Here is a 19,752-nt window from a genome sequence, read left to right as displayed (position 1 = left end):
TGTCACCGGAAAGGTGTGATACCTCAGGCTAAACCCCTACCTGATATCAACAACTGTTATAGGAGTCCCCAACATAACTCAGACCAAGCAGAATGCTATACACAATGTGTTATGAAAATGGCAGTAGGTGATGAAAAATATGCTGCCGACAGTAAACTTTGTCCAGTGCCCCTAAGTACAGAAGGAACCGTTCCACCTATGATTAAAATAGAGAAAGGGATGATACACCCATTCTGTATAGCTAAAGGCTTAGTAGCACAATACATAAGCGATTGGCAGGTAGGGACGACCCAGCCAAAACACCACATACAGTGTATGCAAAAGCAGCAAGAATACAAACCGGCCAAAACAGCATGGAACATTACCGTCTGTCACACCCTGCCAGCAGCAGGCATACAGTGTGAACAAATAGTACCGGCCACAGGGGGGTCTGTAATTGGACTGAATCTCACCCATGCTTCATGGGTATCTACTCCAAATTTAGCTAAGGGAACGGTACCCTTAGCTGACATCTTTTGGATATGCGGACAAAAAAGGAAACTCCTGTCATCGCTGTCCCCGAATTGGAAAGGCCTTTGTGCTCCTGTGATGCTCACAGGAGCAATAACAGTAATTGAAATGCCAAATTCAATACAACCCATGCCACAGAAACTTCGTAAGAAAAGAGGAATAATGACGTTTAAAACAGACTACAACATCACAGTAAGAAATGGGATACCAGAAGGGATACCCCGACAGTTAGAAGCCATAGACAGTAGCAGAGTTAAAGCAGATGAAGATGCGGATAAATGGGGATGGGCATTGGCTCTGTTTGGGGTTACTCCAAAAATCCGTTCTAGGTTCCAGGAGGTGCAGTGGATTAATTACTTGTGGTATAATCAGCAAAGATACCTGAACTGGACATTGGCAGCAGTAGGAGCCTTAACCGAACAACTGCACGCCACCTCGCTAATGACAATGCAAAATAGATTAGCTATCGAGATGATGATGGCTGATGAACAAGGAGTTTGTATTATGATCAAAGCCACCGAATGTTGCACAGCTATTCCCATGCGTACAGGGGAAGACGGAAATTTGACAGAGCTCTTAATCACACTTGAAGAGATGCAACAGGAACTATTAAGTAACTCCATAGGAGGGAGAAATGAAACTGACAATTCTGGATACATTGTAGGGAATGGAATGAATATTGGCCCACTGTTTTCACTGTTTGGGACTCTAAGGAGAGGGTGGATATCATGGAAAGACTGGTTATACCAGATAGGTGTAATCTTGGCACTAACAGGGGTGGCGGTCTTGCTGGTAATATGTTGTGGTATTCCCTTGATAAAATTTCTGGTCAATAAATTGCTTTCATCCACAGTAGGACAGCTCCCACTGTTAGCCATCCGAGCCCTAGAAGAAAGCACAAACGAAACAGACAGAGAACCAGAATATATGGAAATGGATGAAATACCAATTATCCTCCCCGACAGCCCCCAGCTCCCTAATATTGTGGCGTACACCCCAGATAGGGAGGACTGGGATGGACCGTGCTTGGTGATATTGTAGACAAGGAAGAAGACATGCACGCACATTTATATTCACACACATGCACCCACAAAAATGAGGGATAGGATAGACAATATCTGAAAGAATGACATGGAGCTGTAATAATGAACGTATATGTATATTACTAGGACACAGGAGTATGGCTGAGAGACCAGACTCCCCTGATCAGGGACCTATGCCTGATCTGCCTCTATCAAGTCTGATTGGACTCTCAGAACTGTTTGGAGAAGAGGATATACAGGAGGGATGGTCGAGACATGATTGGTCGCCACAGCCGCCTTCCATCCAGCAGCTAAACCAGTTGGCAACAGAAGGATCTTCATCGTTCCAGCACCTGGCGATGACGGCTTCACAGAATCTGCCTGCAGCAAGAGTCGGCCCGAGGACTCCACCATCACCTGAAGGACCCTTTGGACTCAGGAACACACCCCTTCCGCAGATGCCATGGAGACAGTCACATGTGCCAGTGGCAACGATACCCTCCAGGGGAGGCAGCCAAGGTCGGCCATATGCAGCAACTGCCCGAGTGCATCCTAGACCCAATTCACTGCTAGGACCTGTCCCCAGCTTTCCACCCCCAAGGCAGGAGAGATATTCTGATCAGCCCAGTACCTCTGGAGGAGGATCAGCAGGGGTAGACCTTAGCCGAACTCACCCACCAGGACAGAGGGGAGCTTTGTACAGGCTGCTAAATGCCCAGAGTGTCCCACCCACTTGCCTGTGCGACATCAACAATACTCCCCCCACACACGAAATGCCTTCCCCCTTGTACTTCCTGTCCCCTGGACTGCACAACCTTAATCTGGTCATGGTCACCCCACAGGACATGGCAATCTTGGTTCGAGAGCTTCGTCTTCCACAAGAGTCTGTTCCAAAAACCTTGGAGCAGCTCCTGCCCCTCACAAATCACATTCCCCATGAGCTATTTGAGGAAATCATGCCACAACTAAGTCAGACAGCTGCATACCTGTTCAGGATACACCGTGACAATGCCAACATCTCTTGTGCTCAGGAGGGCCTCCATACTCAACTGTGTGGTCTTCAGTCTAGTATGGACATGCTAGCCTGCATGATGGAGCATATGGAAAGGGAACAGCTAGGGCTGGCCACCACCACCCTGAATGTGGGCAAGAATTCTCTGGGGGCCCTGTACAACCTGGCCAAGCAGCACAAGGAGCTGGAAAGATCCATCAGAGAACTGCACGACTGTCTGAAAGCCAGAATTCCTGATCCTTCCCCCACTACCCCTGAAAGGCCAACCTCCCCATGTTCCCCAACTTCTCCCAAAACTTCAGATGCTGAGTAAATGCTGAGGAGCGCGGACTGACGTAATGGCACTGAACACGGACTATGATCTTGGTTCTTGAGTTTGAATTGCGGACTGGTTTCAGAAATCTGAGTGTAAATAAAACAAAGAAGGATATATGTTAGTAACGAAGGTTGGGTAAATGTCTGTCCTTACCATCATCTGCGTAACACAGATAAAGCTAAATGCATACACATAGATATCACATTGCAAAGTTATAAAAAGGGGACCCTTACACGGCGTGTTTGTAGATATGATTGACTAAGGCAAATGACTTAAGGACGGACATGAAGGGAAACCATTTATTGAGTTTATCATTTAACTAGACATAGCTGCGCTAACCTTAGAATAGTTTCTTGATTGGTTGACTAAATAGTGGTAACGTAGGGGTTATTTGATGCATTTAAATAATAAATGTGTGACTCTTTAACAAAATAATATGTAGAACCAGGTATAATGGGTTGGAGCCTCTGGTCGAGTGAGACAATAGATGCCAGAAGATGATTGGTTGCACTGATGTCAATGTAAAGCCTTTACTTTGCCATGATTAAGAGGTTGCTGTAACTTGTTTTATGTGGCCATTTTAAGTGCCTTGAATTACACCAAAACTCAATGTTTGAATGTCACCTTGCGTTGATATAATCCAGCTAATTGATTACCTTGTGCCTTAGTATGTAGGTTCACCTGCACTTCAATATATTTACCGTGTGACGTATCACTGATATTCATATCCGCACCAGAGTTATCAGTAAGTCGAGTGATGTGTTTTTCTTTTTTATTGCAATGCACAAATGAGGATGTCTTGTCAGTAAACAACCCAAGAGTATAGTTGATGTAATGGGACTCTTTCGAGTCCCAGAGGAGGGACTGTAGAAGAATTTTTAGGTCCATATTTGAACTGTGATGAACTATCAAGTGTCCTGATCCGAACTGTATGTCCTCTGGTTGAACTAGCAGGTGTTCAACCCAAAAAAAAGGGCTCTATTAGTCATTCAGTCTGTCAGGGGCTTTCCAAGGCCTTTTAGGTGCTTTCCCACAGGCCGCGTGCAGGGGCCTCAGGCCAGCTGCACGTGTGGCTGAGGCCACGTGCGGAGGGGGCCTCAGGCCAGCTGCACCTGTGGCTGAAGGTCTTTTAAAAAAATCAGTTGTAAATCCTTCATGTTTTAATGGGAGCATTTGTCACATTGAAATAATGGCCTAACACCTGCTTAGGGTTCACTAGAGGACGCTTCCAATAGAAAACCATGTCTTGGGAATGAAATAAATAAAAAAGTCGAAGGAGGAGCGATGCCCGCGGGTCTCCAATAAATAGACGAGCGCGGTTGTCATATTCAGTCTCTCTAGAGGACTCAGTTTGTCTAAGCTTTGTGTCGAAGGCTTAAATAAACTTAAAAACTCTGTGCATTTTATCTTGCTTAAGGCTGAATTATTCTAAAGTGTTGTGTCATTTTCTAGCATATCACTTGCAATTAGTTTTGACTATTAACAAAATTTTGACTATTAGAGAAAAAATTACTCATAACCATCCCAAAGATGTATCGTTATCTTTGGCTGCTTTCAGTGATGCCGGTATTTGGTTAGACTCTTTCTCTCCGATTGTTCTGAGTTATTTTCATTAGTTACTTCATCCAAACCATCAACATGTTTATTAGACCCCATTCCTGCCAGGCTGCTCAAGGAAGTCCTACCATTATTTAATGCTTCAATCTTAAATATGATCAATCTATCTTTGTTAGTTGGTTATGTACCACAGGCCTTTAAGGTGGCAGTAATTAAACCATTACTTAAAAAGCCATCACTTGACCCAGCTATCTTAGCTAATTATAGGCCAATCTCCAACCTTCCTTTTCTCTCAAAGATTCTTGAGAGGGTAGTTGTAAAACAGCTAACTGATCACCCGCAGAGGAATGGTCTATTTGAAGAGTTTCAGTCAGGTTTTAGAATTCATCATAGTACAGAAACAGCATTAGTGAAGGTTACAAATGATCTTCTTATGGCTTCGGACAGTGGACTTATCTCTGTGCTTGTTCTGTTGGACCTCAGTGCTGCTTTTGATACTGTTGACCATAAAATTTTATTACAGAGATTAGAGCATGTCATAGGTATTAAGGGCACTGCGCTGCGGTGGTTTGAATCATATTTGTCTAATAGATTACAGTTTGTTCATGTAAATGGGGAATCTTCTTCACAGACTAAAGTTAATTATGGAGTTCCACAAGGGTCTGTGCTAGGACCAATTTTATTCACTTTATACATGCTTCCCTTAGGCAGTATTATTAGACGGTATTGCTTAAATTTTCATTGTTACGCAGATGATACCCAGCTTTATCTATCCATGAAGCCAGAGGATACACACCAATTAGCTAAACTGCAGGATTGTCTTACAGACATAAAGACATGGATGACCTCTAATTTCCTGCTTTTAAACTCAGATAAAACTGAAGTTATTGTACTTGGCCCCACAAATCTTAGAAGCATGGTGTCTAACCAGATCGTTACTCTGGATGGCATTTCCCTGATCTCTAGTAATACTGTGAGAAATCTTGGAGTCATTTTTGATCAGGATATGTCATTCAAAGCGCATATTAAACAAATATGTAGGACTGCCTTTTTGCATTTACGCAATATCTCTAAAATCAGAAAGGTCTTGTCTCAGAGTGATGCTGAAAAACTAATTCATGCATTTATTTCCTCTAGGCTGGACTATTGTAATTCATTATTATCAGGTTGTCCTAAAAGTTCCCTAAAAAGCCTTCAGTTGGTTCAGAATGCTGCAGCTAGAGTACTGACGGGGACTAGAAGGAGAGAGCATATCTCACCCGTGTTGGCCTCTCTTCATTGGCTTCCTGTTAATTCTAGAATAGAATTTAAAATTCTTCTTCTTACTTATAAGGTTTTGAATAATCAGGTCCCATCTTATCTTAGGGACCTCGTAGTACCATATTACCCCATTAGAGCGCTTCGCTCTCAGACTGCAGGCTTACTTGTGGTTCCTAGGGTTTGTAAGAGTAGAATGGGAGGCAGAGCCTTCAGCTTTCAGGCTCCTCTCCTGTGGAACCAGCTCCCAATTCAGATCAGGGAGACAGATACCCTCTCTACTTTTAAGATTAGGCTTAAAACTTTCCTTTTCGCTAAGGCTTATAGTTAGGGCTGGATCGGGTGACCCTGGACCATCCCTTGGTTATGTTGCTTTAGACGTAGACTGTGGGGGGGTTCCCATGATGCACTGTTTCTTTCTCTTTTTGCTCCGTATGCATCACTCTGCATTTAATCATTAGTGATCGATCTCTGCCCCCCTTCTCGGCATGTCTTTTTCCTGGTTCTTTCCCTCAGCCCCAACCAGTCTCAGCAGAAGACTGCCCCTCCCTGAGCCTGGTTCTGCTGGAGGTTTCTTCCTGTTAAAAGGGAGTTTTTCCTTCCCACTGTGGCCAAGTGCTTGCTCATAGGGGGTCGTTTTGACCGTTGGGGTTTTTCATAATTATTGTATGGCCTTGCCTTACAATATGGAGCGCCTTGGGGCAACTGTTTGTTGTGATTTGGCGCTATATAAGAAAAAAGTTGATTGATTGATTGATTGATAAAACTGAAGTTATTGTACTTGGCCCCACAAATCTTAGAAACATGGTGTCTAACCAGATCCTAACTCTGGATAGCATTACCCTGACCTCTAGTAATACTGTGAGAAATCTTGGAGTCATTTTTGATCAGGATATGTCATTCAATGCGCATATTAAACAAATATGTAGGACTGCTTTTTTGCATTTGCGCAATATCTCTAAAATTAGAAAGGTCTTGTCTCAGAGTGATGCTGAAAAACTAATTCATGCATTTATTTCCTCTAGGCTGGACTATTGTAATTCATTATTATCAGGTTGTCCTAAAAGTTCCCTGAAAAGCCTTCAGTTAATTCAAAATGCTGCAGCTAGAGTACTGACGGGGACTAGAAGGAGAGAGCATATCTCACCCATATTGGCCTCTCTTCATTGGCTTCCTGTTAATTCTAGAATAGAATTTAAAATTCTTCTTCTTACTTATAAGGTTTTGAATAATCAGGTCCCATCTTATCTTAGGGACCTCATAGTACCATATCACCCCAATAGAGCGCTTCGCTCTCAGACTGCAGGCTTACTTGTAGTTCCTAGGGTTTGTAAGAGTAGAATGGGAGGCAGAGCCTTCAGCTTTCAGGCTCCTCTCCTGAAGATTAGGCTTAAAACTTTCCTTTTTGCTAAAGCTTATAGTTAGGGCTGGATCAGGTGACCCTGAACCATCCCTTAGTTATGCTGCTATAGACTTAGACTGCTGGGGGGTTCCCATGATGCACTGTTTCTTTCTCTTTTTGCTCTGTATGCACCACTCTGCATTTAATCATTAGTGATCGATCTCTGCTCCCCTCCACAGCATGTCTTTTTCCTGGTTCTCTCCCTCAGCCCCAACCAGTCCCAGCAGAAGACTGCCCCTCCCTGAGCCTGGTTCTGCTGGAGGTTTCTTCCTGTTAAAAGGGAGTTTTTCCTTCCCACTGTTGCCAAGTGCTTGCTCACAGGGGGTCGTTTTGACCGTTGGGGTTTTTACGTAATTATTGTATGGCCTTGCCTTACAATATAAAGCGCCTTGGGGCAACTGTTTGTTGTGATTTGGCGCTATATAAATAAAATTGATTGATTGATTGATTGATGGTCCACTGACTTACTATAGGATGTAGTTTAACTTTTACGATCAGGGTGGTGTGCATTGATAACGCACTCCACGGAGTCGTGGCGTAGCTTGGCTGAGCTGATCGCCAACTCAGCGTTTGAGACGTCACATGACATCGCCTATACAAACGCAACAGAACTCTGCAATTGCGTCACTTGTTACTGGTGCATCGTTGAGACAGGTTCGACATGTTCCTTCACATTTCATCATACTCAAAGGATCCAGAGGATGTGGTGCGTCCACTCAAGCCTCCACCGTCGGCCCGCGTAGACCAACGGCGGTGAAAGCGGAGTTGACGTAGTGCTCGCCGAGCTCAACCTTTGCCAGCATTTTAGCATGAACGTACATGATTTTAAGCATGTTCATAATGTTTTGTGGTCCACAATGAACATCAGCGTTGCCCAACCAGTGCCAGCTTAGCTCGTGTAGAGTCTGGCGGACCTTGGTGCAGGTTGACAACTTTTCCCTCTCCATAGGAAAACACCGCACTCATCGTCAGAGTGTGAATGCACCGTAACGATCTGTTCAACAGTGTCTGTATGACCTCAGAATAAAGTTTGAAGGTTTAGGATTGAAGGCCATCAGGTCTTTTCATCTCCACATCCTTCACAAACAATCAACCTCGTGTCTGTTTCCCATCAGGTTTAGTTTTTCAAACGGTGGAACGTTTGCACAGATTGGATTCTCCTGCTGAGGCGTTGATGTGGGCGCAGGATGATCTCGGACACGGTTTCTGGGACTCAGCGGGAACTGAAACCACTAATTACATACACTCAACAAAAATATAAATGCAACACTTTTGGTTTTGCTCCCATTTTGTATGAGATGAACTCAAAGATCTAAAACTTTTTCCACATACACAATATCACCATTTCCCTCAAATATTGTTCATAAACCAGTCTAAATCTGTGATAGTGAGCACTTCTCCTTTGCTGAGATAATCCATCCCACCTCACAGGTGTGCCATATCAAGATGCTGATTAGACACCATGATTAGTGCACAGGTGTGCCTTAGACTGCCCACAATAAAAGGCCACTCTGAAAGGTGCAGTTTTATCACACAGCACAATGCCACAGATGTTGCAAGATTTGAGGGAGCGTGCAATTGGCATGCTGACAGCAGGAATGTCAACCAGAGCTGTTGCTCGTGTATTGAATGTTCATTTCTCTACCATAAGCCGTCTCCAAAGGCGTTTCAGAGAATTTGGCAGTACATCCAACCAGCCTCACAACTGCAGACCACGTGTAACCACACCAGCCCAGGACCTCCACATCCAGCATGTTCACCTCCAAGATCGTCTGAGACCAGCCACTCGGACAGCTGCTGAAACAATCGGTTTGCATAACCAAAGAATTTCTGCACAAACTGTCAGAACCCGTCTCAGGGAAGCTCATCTGCATGCTCGTCGTCCTCATCGGGGTCTCGACCTGACTCCAGTTCGTCGTCGTAACTGACTTGAGTGGGCAAATGCTCACATTCGCTGGTGTTTGGCACGTTGGAGAGGTGTTCTCTTCACGGATGAATCCCAGTTCACACTGTTCAGGGCAGATGGCAGACAGCGTGTGTGGCGTCGTGTGGGTGAGCGGTTTTCTGATGTCAATGTTGTGGATCGAGTGGCCCATGGTGGCGGTGGGGTTATGGTATGGGCAGGCGTCTGTTATGGACGAAGAACACAGGTGCATTTTATTGATGGCATTTTGAATGCACAGAGATACCGTGACGAGATCCTGAGGTCCATTGTTGTGCCATACATCCAAGAACATCACCTCATGTTGCAGCAGGATAATGCACGGCCCCATGTCGCAAGGATCTGTACACAATTCTTGGAAGGTGAAAATGTCCCAGTTCTTGCATGGCCGGCATACTCACCGGACATGTCACCCATTGAGCATGTTTGGGATGCTCTGGACCGGCGTATACGACAGCATGTACCAGTTCCTGCCAATATCCAGCAACTTCGCACAGCCATTGAAGAGGAGTGGACCAACATTCCACAGGCCACAATTGACAACCTGATCAACTCTATGCGAAGGAGATGTGTTGCACTGCATGAGGCAAGTGGTGGTCACACCAGATACTGACTGGTATCCCCCCCAATAAAACAAAACTGCACCTTTCAGAGTGGCCTTTTATTGTGGGCAGTCTAAGGCACACCTGTGCACTAATCATGGTGTCTAATCAGCATCTTGATATGGCACACCTGTGAAGTGGGATGGATTATCTCAGCAAAGGAGAAGTGCTCACTATCACAGATTTAGACTGGTTTGTGAACAATATTTTTTTGCCAAATACATTTTATTCACCCTTTATCCATGTACAACTTTAACAAAATTATTTTATAGAATATGTCTTACATGGTGTTTCTGTATAGAGAAAGCAAAAAAAAAAAAAAAAAAGCAAGGAACAAAAAGAACAAAACAGCTTCTCTTATTTTATAACATTGTAAATGTTACAATTAGTACTTTCTGCAGTGGGCTTAAAAATCAATGAGGTCATCAGATGAGTCCAAATCCTTTGTAAAATTTATAAATGGTCTCCATATCTTTTCAAATAGATGTTGTTTCGCTTTATGTATGTATGATATTCTTTCCAATGGTAGGCAAGAGAGCATTTGTTTTAGCCACTGGGAGGCGCTTGGTCCATTGACATTTTTCCAGGTCAGAGCAATACATCTTTTAGCTATTAATGAGCTTATATCAATAAAAATGCAGTCTGTTTTACTGAAATTGTGTTTCTTCGGGTATAGAGCCAATAAAAACATCAAGGGCTCTAAAGTAATCTTTTTTGAAATTATTTTCTCTATTTGGTCTTTTACTTTTAGCCAAAAATGTCTTATCTGGCTGCATTCCCATATGCAATGTATTAATGTTCCTGTCTGGAATGTTCTTATTATATTTATTTAATTTAACTGGTGTAGTGTATACTCGGATTAACCATTTAAATTGTAATATTCTTAGATGGCTATTAATAGATATTTGTTGAGATTTTTTGCAAACTTTTTCCCAATCATGCTCACTGATTTTAATGTTTAAATCATCATTCCAGGATACTAATTTTCTTGTTGAATTTTCATTTGAGTATGATTGCAGTAGTATGTAAAAATCTGAGATTATGCCTTTTCTTAATTTATTTTTTAATATCAAATTTTCTAACTGTGTAAGTGGAATTTTTTGTAGGTTGATTTGATATTTATTTACCAAACTTCTCAGTTGCAAGTATTTAAAGTAGTGTTTGTTGTCAAGATCAAACTTTACTTTGAGTTCTCCAAAAGACATGAAATTATCCGATTTTGGTGGGTAGAGATTCCCAATTGTTTTAAATCCCTTAGTTGCCCATGTTTTAAAAGTGGCGTCTGCTCTTCCGGGAGTGAACAGCTGATTACCCCATATAGGACTTAGCTGAGATAATGTTTGGGTCTCTTTTAAGTATTTTCTGACATCATACCAGACCTTCACCATTTGTTTGAGAAGGGGATTTGTTATTTGTTTCAATAGCTGTTTTGTTGTGTCAGAGTAAAAGAATGAATGCAGGGGTAGTTTTAAACTTTGGCCTTCCATTTCTACCCAGTGTGGGTTATTATTGTCATTAAAATAAAAAGTAATCGAGCACAATTGTGTAGCACAGTAGTACCATAGGAAACTGGGGCATTTCAACCCTCCACTGTCAAATGGCATGTACAGAAGAGAGAGACGGAGTTTAGATTTTCCATTGTTCCATATCAAACTCAAAGTTGTTTTTTTAATCCAAGCAAACAAGTCAGAAGGGGGGGGGGTAAAGGGATGTTTTGAAATAGGTACAACAATTTTGGCAATATAATCATTTTTAAAGTATTTATTCTTCCCATAATAGATAGAGGCAATGGCTTCCATCGATCTACAGCTGTTTTAATTTCTTCTTTTAGCCTGTCATAATTTGCCCTAACCAATTTTTCTGTATTTGGTAAGATTAAGATTCCCAAATATTCGAATTGTTCTATTATTTTAAATTTGTAAGTTAAAATATGAATATTGGGGTGTTTTCTTTCCATTGCATTTAATAATAACATTGAAGACTTTGTTTCATTCACTTTATAACCTGAGATATTCCCAAATAGTTGTATTACTTCCAAAACTGCCGGGATTGAGGACGCAAGTTTTGATAGAAATAAAATGACGTCGTCAGCAAATAATGCGATCTTATGTTCATTCTGACCTATACTTATTCCAGATATTTGTGAGTGTGAGCGTATAGCTGTTGCAAAAGGTTCTATCGCTATGGGGAATAGCAGGGGAGAGAGGGGGCAGCCTTGACGGCAACCTCTTTTGATTTTAAATGGTTTTGAAAGATGTCTATTTGTTAAAGTTTCTGCTGTTGGATTTTTGTAAAGTATTTTTATCCATTTTGTAAAATTGCTTCCAAGGCCAAATCTATCCAAAATATTAAAGAGATAGGGCCATTCGACTCTATCGAAGGCCTTTTCTGCGTCGATTGAAAGGAGTGCGCAGTCTTTTTCATCTTTTTTGTAGTGAAGAATATTCAGAACTCTTCTCACATTGTGAAAGCCGTGTCTTCCACTTATGAACCCATTCTGATCGATATTTATTACACTAGGAAGGGCTTTCTGAAGTCGCCTTGCCAATATTTTACAAATTATTTTGAGGTCAGAATTGAGGAGACTAATTGGTCTCAAATTTTCACATTTAGTTGGAGGTTTCCTGGGTTTTGGCAGTAGAACTATTAGTGCTTCATTTAGGGACAACGGTAGGCAATCTTTTTCAAAAGTTTCTTCTATCATATCTAGCAGTGGCTTTAGCAGTTTATCTTTAAATTTTCTGTATATATCAATAGGAATACCATCTGGGCCGGCCCGCTTACCTAATTTCATTGCGTCAATGGCATTTGAGATTTTTTCTGTTGTTATTTCTAGATCTAATTCTCTTCTGTGTCTGTCTGAAATAGTTGGAATCTTTATCCTATCCAAGACTGCATTCATGGTCTGAATACTACAATTTGTTTCTGTATTATACAATTTTTGTATAATAATCCTTAAATGCATCATTAATTTCTTTTGGGTTTACTATTGTTTGACCTTTATTTTCTAAAGTAGTAATTGTCGTTTTTGTTTCAAGCTGCTTAATTTGCCATGCTAGTAGCTTTCCAGCTCTGTCCCCTTGCTTGTAAAATGTTTGCTTTAACCGTAAAAGACTAGATGCAGCTTTAAAGCTTGTTTGTTTTTCATAGTCTGCTCTCAAAAGTAGAAGTTCTTTTGCCGCCACAGGATCATTTTCCTAAAATACTTTCTCTTGGGTTTTGTTGATATTATTTTCCAGTTGTTTTAGTTCTTGTTTTGCTTTTTTAGATTTATGGCCAGTGTAACTAATAATGTGTCCTCTGAGGAATGCTTTAAAAGCATCCCATCTGATTCCTGCTGACGTTTGATTTTTATTAAAAGAAAAATATTCATCTATTTGACTTCCAATAAATTTGATGAATTCCTCATCTTGTAACCATTTGTGTTGAAACCTCCATCTGGGTGGTTCACAGGTGATATCTTCATCTCGGTAAATTAATTTACATGGTGCATGATCTGAGATAGCAATATTATCATATGAACAATTTTGAATTTTTGATATCAAATCTGTTGAAATTAAAAAATAATCTATACGTGAATATGTTTGGAATGTTGCAGAATAACATGAATATGATTTATTTTGTTGATTTAGTGTTCTCCAAATATCTGTTAGTTTCAGATCGCTCATAAATTGTTTTATAGTTGATCTGCAGTTATTATGAGACTGATCTACTCCCGTTGATCGGTCTTGACTTGGTTCCAGGGTACAGTTAAAGTCCCCTGCTATTATATGATGTCCCGACAGAGTTGAAAGCAAAAAAAATAAATCATCATAAAAAGAAGAGTCATCAATATTAGGACCATACAAATTGACTAAATTTATGTTTTCTAATAATAATGATCCTTGAATAATTAGATATCTACCCCTCTTATCTTTAATAACATTATTTATTTGGAATGGAACAGTTTCATGAATAAGTGTCATTACTCCCCTTGCACGGGAGGAAAATGCAGATGTGTATACACTACCCCGCCACCTTCTCCTAACCCTTTTTTCGTCTTCCCCCATCAGGTGAGTCTCTTGCAAAAATATGATTTGGAGTCCATACTTTTTAGTTTGTTCATGACCTGTTTAACCTTTTTATAGTGCTGTAGTCCCCTGCAGTTCCAAGTTACAAAATTTAGATTTACACCCTGTGCCATTTTAACCCTTTAAAGTTAATCATAATGTTGTGTGGGCCGCTGAAGAGGAAGTACTGCTGGCCCACCACCACCAGAGGGCGCCCTGCCTGGAGTGCGGGCTCCAGGCACCAGAGGGCGCTGCCGCCGACGAAGGCTGCCAGGGTGACAGCTGTCACCCATTACTGGACACAGCTGACTGCACTCAGGACGGAGGTATATCAGCAGGACAGCGTCTCCACCTCAGTGCCGAGATATCGCCTTGAGCCTAAGGTAATCTTCTCTGCAGCTTATTTAAGTATAATCCTATAATACTTGTTAAACCTTTCAGGACAGCTGACTACCGAAAGCCGAGTGATCGGATAAGTACTCACCTTCCTGCTTATTGTGACAAGAGGTGGAGGCGGCTTGCCCCTCTCATCTACTGGGTGCGGTCGCATCCCAACCTGTGTGTTTGTGTTCTTTCCCGCCAGCAGTACCGGATCCGACGAGCGAAGGCAGTGGCCACCTGGGAATTCGGGACTTGGCGGTTCCAGTACTTCTGGGTTTCGGTGGCAGAGGAAATCTGGGTGGTTCCGGTTCGACTAGGACGGACGTCTCCTACCTTCGGGCCTGCCCACAAGACACCAGCAGATTTCGGCTTACACCTCCAAATTGTGAATTATTGTATCAGTTGTGCTAATTTCACAACAGTAAAACTTGTTCTTACCTTTTTCCATTGTCCGTTCATTGCGCCCCCTGTTGTGGGTCCGTGTACCTACACTTTCACAACACATAAAGCAGAAACATAGAAGTAACATTATCCTATATTCAGTTGTTTCGGGATTACCAGTAGACATAAATAATAATTTGAGAGAAGCATATCACTTAACATAACGAACCTGCATGTAACACCTTAACTCAAAACAGTACCCCAACCATCCCCTCTGTGGGCCCCCCTCCCTCCTTGATTCATCTTCTGTTATCACATGTGACCGATCCACACAGCGTGAGGAGCAGTCGAACCTTTCTCTTGTATTCAAAACAAATATAAACTGCTGCTATATGTGCTATTGTTCACATTAGTATATCTTAGCTGCTGTCCTTTAGTTGTATTAAATGTAGAGCAGTGAATGAGCAGTCATTCAACATAAGATAGATCATGAACGGTGTGACACTACTCTTAAACATAATGAATGTTACAAATTACAACGTTGGAAGAAACATGTCTTCTCCATTCTTCTGGATCTTGCGTAAAAATTCCCGGGCCTCCGCTGGCGTCTTGAAAGCATAGGTCTTTCCATCTTGAGTCACCAGTAGTTTCGCCGGGTGGACAAGTCCGTGTCTCAGTCCCAGTTTGCGAAGCTCTTCTCGGACGGGATCAAATTGTTTGCGTTGCTGGTGCACACCCGCGGCAAAATCAGGATAGAACCGTACCAGATGCTCCTTGTAATAAATGTTCCCTTTTGCTCTTGCTGCGGTAACAGTAGCCATCTTATCCCTGTAGTTGAGGAATTTCATGATCAAAACATGGGGCGCCTCGTTGTTTCTCGCTTCGGGCCAATCCTGTGGGTTCTCTCGATGATCATGGGAGTAGCATAGATTTCGCGGCCAAATACCTCCGGTAGCCACTTTTCCAAAAACTTACAAGGGTCTCGTCCTTCAGATCCCTCTGGGAGAAACGCCAGGCTCAAGTTATTGCGCCTGGACCTCGACTCCAAGTCCAGTATTTTTTCTTCCAGCGCTTTCTGTTTCGTTTCCAGAGCGCTAGTTTTAGCCCACAGGATCTCGTGTTAGAAATGCGAGTTTCCACTTCATTGACCCTTTTAGCACAGTCCTTTATTTCTCCACGAATGTTGTCCAAATCTGATTTTATAGTGGTGACGATAGTTAATATTTCATCCACCTTACTGTTCTGGGATTTCTCCTCGGCATTTGTAGCCCCGATTAGCTGTGGAGCGAGGACGCTCTCATTAGCATTAGCTTTCTGCAGATCATGGAGAGTGTAGTCTGTTAGCTTCGGTTGTTTTGCCTTTTTGTTGATTTCTTGTGGAGTTTTTGATGTTTTTGGAGGCATCCTGTTGAGTTAGGAGTGTTGAAGAGCATTCTTTACAGCTAAGGAAGATTTTTTACGCCAAAAAGTAGCACAATAGCTGAGCAGTGAAGAACATGGCTTTTCACACGGTCGCCATAACTGGAAGTCCTTGTGAGCAATATTTGAGGGAAATGGTGATATTGTGTATGTGGAAAAAGTTTTAGATCTTTGAGTTCATCTCATACAAAATGGGAGCAAAACCAAAAGTGTTGCATTTATATTTTTGTTGAGTGTAATAACATTTGATGGAGGTCGAAGAAAATAATGTGTGGTCAGCGGTGACGGGCACATATGGGGGGGCATGCAATCAGCTCAGCCTCTATTCAGGAGGAAAGAGAAGTGGTTCTGTCATTTCAACACGGACATGAGGAGCAAAGAGATCAGACAAGCAGAGGATGAATCATTCCTGGGAACATATCCTGTAAAATGCAGTGAGCAAGTGAATGAATGAATGAATGAATGAGTCTCCAGCCTGTTCACTCGATAACTAAAGAAAACAATAAATTCCGCTACAAGCATCGATATTAACGGCTGACTGATTTTCCAGGACAAGTAGAAAATGTGATCGGACAACAAAGATTCCAGACAAGTCCAATTTTTCCGACGTTCGAACCATCGATTAATTGCAAAGTTGGCGCAAGTGTGATTTTGTGTCCTGGTGACTTGATTTTAAAGTGACGACTGCATTAATTTTGATGCAGTTGTGGTAAAAATCACAGTTTGATTGGAAGAAACACTGCGACTCCACACTCACAGCCTGCTAAAAAAATAACAGCCTCGTGGGGAGACGACCTGCAGCCTGTTCCAGCCTCGTCAAACAGGCTCCGAGCTTCAGATCCAATCACACACACGCGGGGAACAAAGTAAAAATAAAACTCGGCATTAATGTTCAGGACAGAGTGTCCGTCTTCTTCTTCTTGTCCCTGTGCAGCCGTGAGCCCAGTGAATTTATCACCACGTTCAAAAGGCGTGTAGCCAAACTGGCCGGAAAGCCCACAGCTCCGGAAAACAACAACTTATTTCCGACTGTTTCCGAGTGTGTGCTGATCAGGACCGTTGACCTGAATAAACGCTGACCAGAGGGAAGGATGGATGTATTTATCCAGACAGGGATTTGAAATAAAATTATTCATGTCACCTTTTGACCAGACGATGTGAACGTCCTCATCTCAATCAAAACAAAAAAAAGGTTAAGTTATAAACTCAGTTTTGCTCCTTTTCTCTGTTTTGTACTTTTCATGATTTTGACAAAATCAATTTTTAATTCACTGACACTTTTTCAGGTTGCAATTTAATACAACAATGAAGTATTTTTAAAATATTCTGTCAAACATTGGACACCTTGTCCTCATTCAGGACCACAGACAAAAGTTCTTTATTTTAATGACTCATTAAGTTATTGTTATTATTGGTACAATATCTCTGAATAACTCTGCTGATTTTATTTCACAGCCTGTAATTCTTCATGAGTTTATTACTCTGTTCAAATACTGAACATCACTGTGGGGACACGACCTCCTATAATCCTTTTATTTTATGTCAAGCTTTGTATAATAATATGTCAAACTGGTTTTATATTAGTACAATTGAATTTTGATGAATTTTAAGTACAACTTAGATACTTTTACCGCTGTGGACATAAGCGTCCTACGGTTGGGGACAAATGAATGTTATTTACTGATTTGTCACGGCATGTGTAACTTTTCTGATAAACACTCAGACTACTGTATTTTCACAAATTTTCTTATGATATTTCTTCAGTTTATTCCTCTAACATGCATTTCAGAGTATTGAGAAGCCTTCAGTCCTGTCTTTATCCCTCCGCGGGTCCCGGACTCCAGTCCTGAGGGTTTACTTTTCCTCACATTTCTCTGTTACTGGACCAGAACACACAGAACCGCTGAAGGAGCACGCCCTCCGTAACATCCCTCTGAAGCTGGAGTTTGCTGCAAAGATTTCATGTTCGGGAAAGTTATGCAAAAAAGATTAATGTTATTTATTAAGCTTTTTTATTATTTATTAAATATTCGTCTGTGACTAGAATGGTTTCATTTTTTTTCAAGCTAAGTAAATGACTGCTGATACTGAGATGCACACGCACACGGTGGACTCCAGGACACAAAGATTCAAGGCTCACAGCCGTCCACAATGTTTTATTTATTGCTGCCGAGGCTTTGTCAGCCGTGTATCCAGTGACCTTCGGGTAATTGTGTTTCATGCCACACAAAAAGTTCAATCTCAAGTCAGATTTCTGCTCCAGTCGCTGATGTTTGGCTCAGCTTGTGGACGTTTGACAGTAAACTTTACAGCATAAATGCATTGCAGTACTTCATGAATACAAATAAAAACTAGACGTGCCAGCGAGTCTACACGCAACTCATGACAATGCAACTGTAAGATGCGGGCCCGACCCACAAAGCCACATGGGCCGTGGTGATGCCACACCAACAGGACTAACTTTAACTAAGACTACATATACATACCATCCCTGGTAGGTGAGTTAGTCCCTCCTAGCCAGCTTGTGCAAGTAATAACTCAAAAACAGGAAATGCTAATGCCACGTCCTCAAGTCTTTTAGATCCAGAAATGCCTGGGAAGCGCTTACAGAGTCCTGAGGTCACTGCCAGTGGTGGGCACAGCTAACCAAAAAAGTTAGCTTTGATAACCGTTAATCCGCTAACTGAAAAGTTAACTTTTATCAAGCTAAACTGATAAATCCCTAAAAACTTTAGCGGAAGTTACAGATAAAAGTAAACTGGTAACTTTTAGTATTGATTTCAGTAGACTGGCAGCTACTGACACAACAAGTCCGCGCTTCTGTCTCAGATCGGCCTTCTCTCAGCAAAAGAGACCTGGTAATCAGACAGAAAGGAGAAAGAAAAAAGATCATTTCTCTTCACACCATACAGACCTGCCGGTCATTTCACTGGAGTCATGCACAGACAGTTTTGACTTATGGTTATTATTTTAAACAAACTAATTGCGGACAAGTTATTGAAATTAACATCACGTCTGTCATTTTACAAAGTAAAAATATCAGATATGTTTTAGTTTTAAAGTAATGCACTAATTTTGAAGGTTTTAGCATTTAGACACACGTGCAGCATTGCATTATGGGTACATTAGTTTCCTGACGTCAGTGGTTGGCTGGTTGGTATGACACACAGTTACTGAAACATGGTGGGTTTTACAAATAAATCTGTACTGGAAATATATCTTTTTTTCATTTGGATAAAAATGCCATTTGAAAACTGAAAATTCTGTTTGTTAAGTGGATTCAGCACTTTTAGCGAATGCGTGACTGCTCACACTGCCATCTACTGTCAGTAGACCAGCCAACCACCGATATCAGGAAACTAATGTACCCATAATGCAATGTGGCATGTGTGTCTAAACGCTAAAACCTTCAAAATTAGTGCACTTTATAAAACGACAGACGTGATGTTAATTTCAATAACTTGTCCAGAATTTGTTTGTTTAAAACTATAACCATAAGTCAAAACTGTCTGCCTGTACAAGACTCCAGTGAAATGACCAGCAGGTCTGTATGTGTGAAGAGAAATTATCTTTTTTTTCCCCCTCCCTCTTCCTTTCTCTCTGGTAGTCAGCTCTCCTCTGCCTGCAGAGGATAGAGCTCTACCATTCATGGCTGTCTGTCTGCTACAAAACATGTAACAGACAGGCACTAAAATCTTTGATTTCAGACTTTACAAATGTTTTTAACTGTTAAGCTTTTTTCACTATGCCCGTAAAAATATGTTGGCGGTCTAAAAGTTATCGGAACTAAATTCATTAGAAGCTAATTGGTCCGCTGATGATTTTCAAAGTCATCTGGAAAGCTAAATGGCTAAAGAAAACGTCAGCTTTGATAATTCATGAGTAGCGGATTAGTGGAACTG

The sequence above is a fragment of the Thalassophryne amazonica genome, chromosome 18 (genome assembly GCF_902500255.1).
Source record: "Thalassophryne amazonica chromosome 18, fThaAma1.1, whole genome shotgun sequence".
In the NCBI taxonomy this organism is placed as follows: Eukaryota; Metazoa; Chordata; class Actinopteri; order Batrachoidiformes; family Batrachoididae; genus Thalassophryne; species Thalassophryne amazonica.
The sequence above is the reverse complement of the archived record's forward strand: the minus strand, read 5'-3'. Positions refer to the sequence as shown.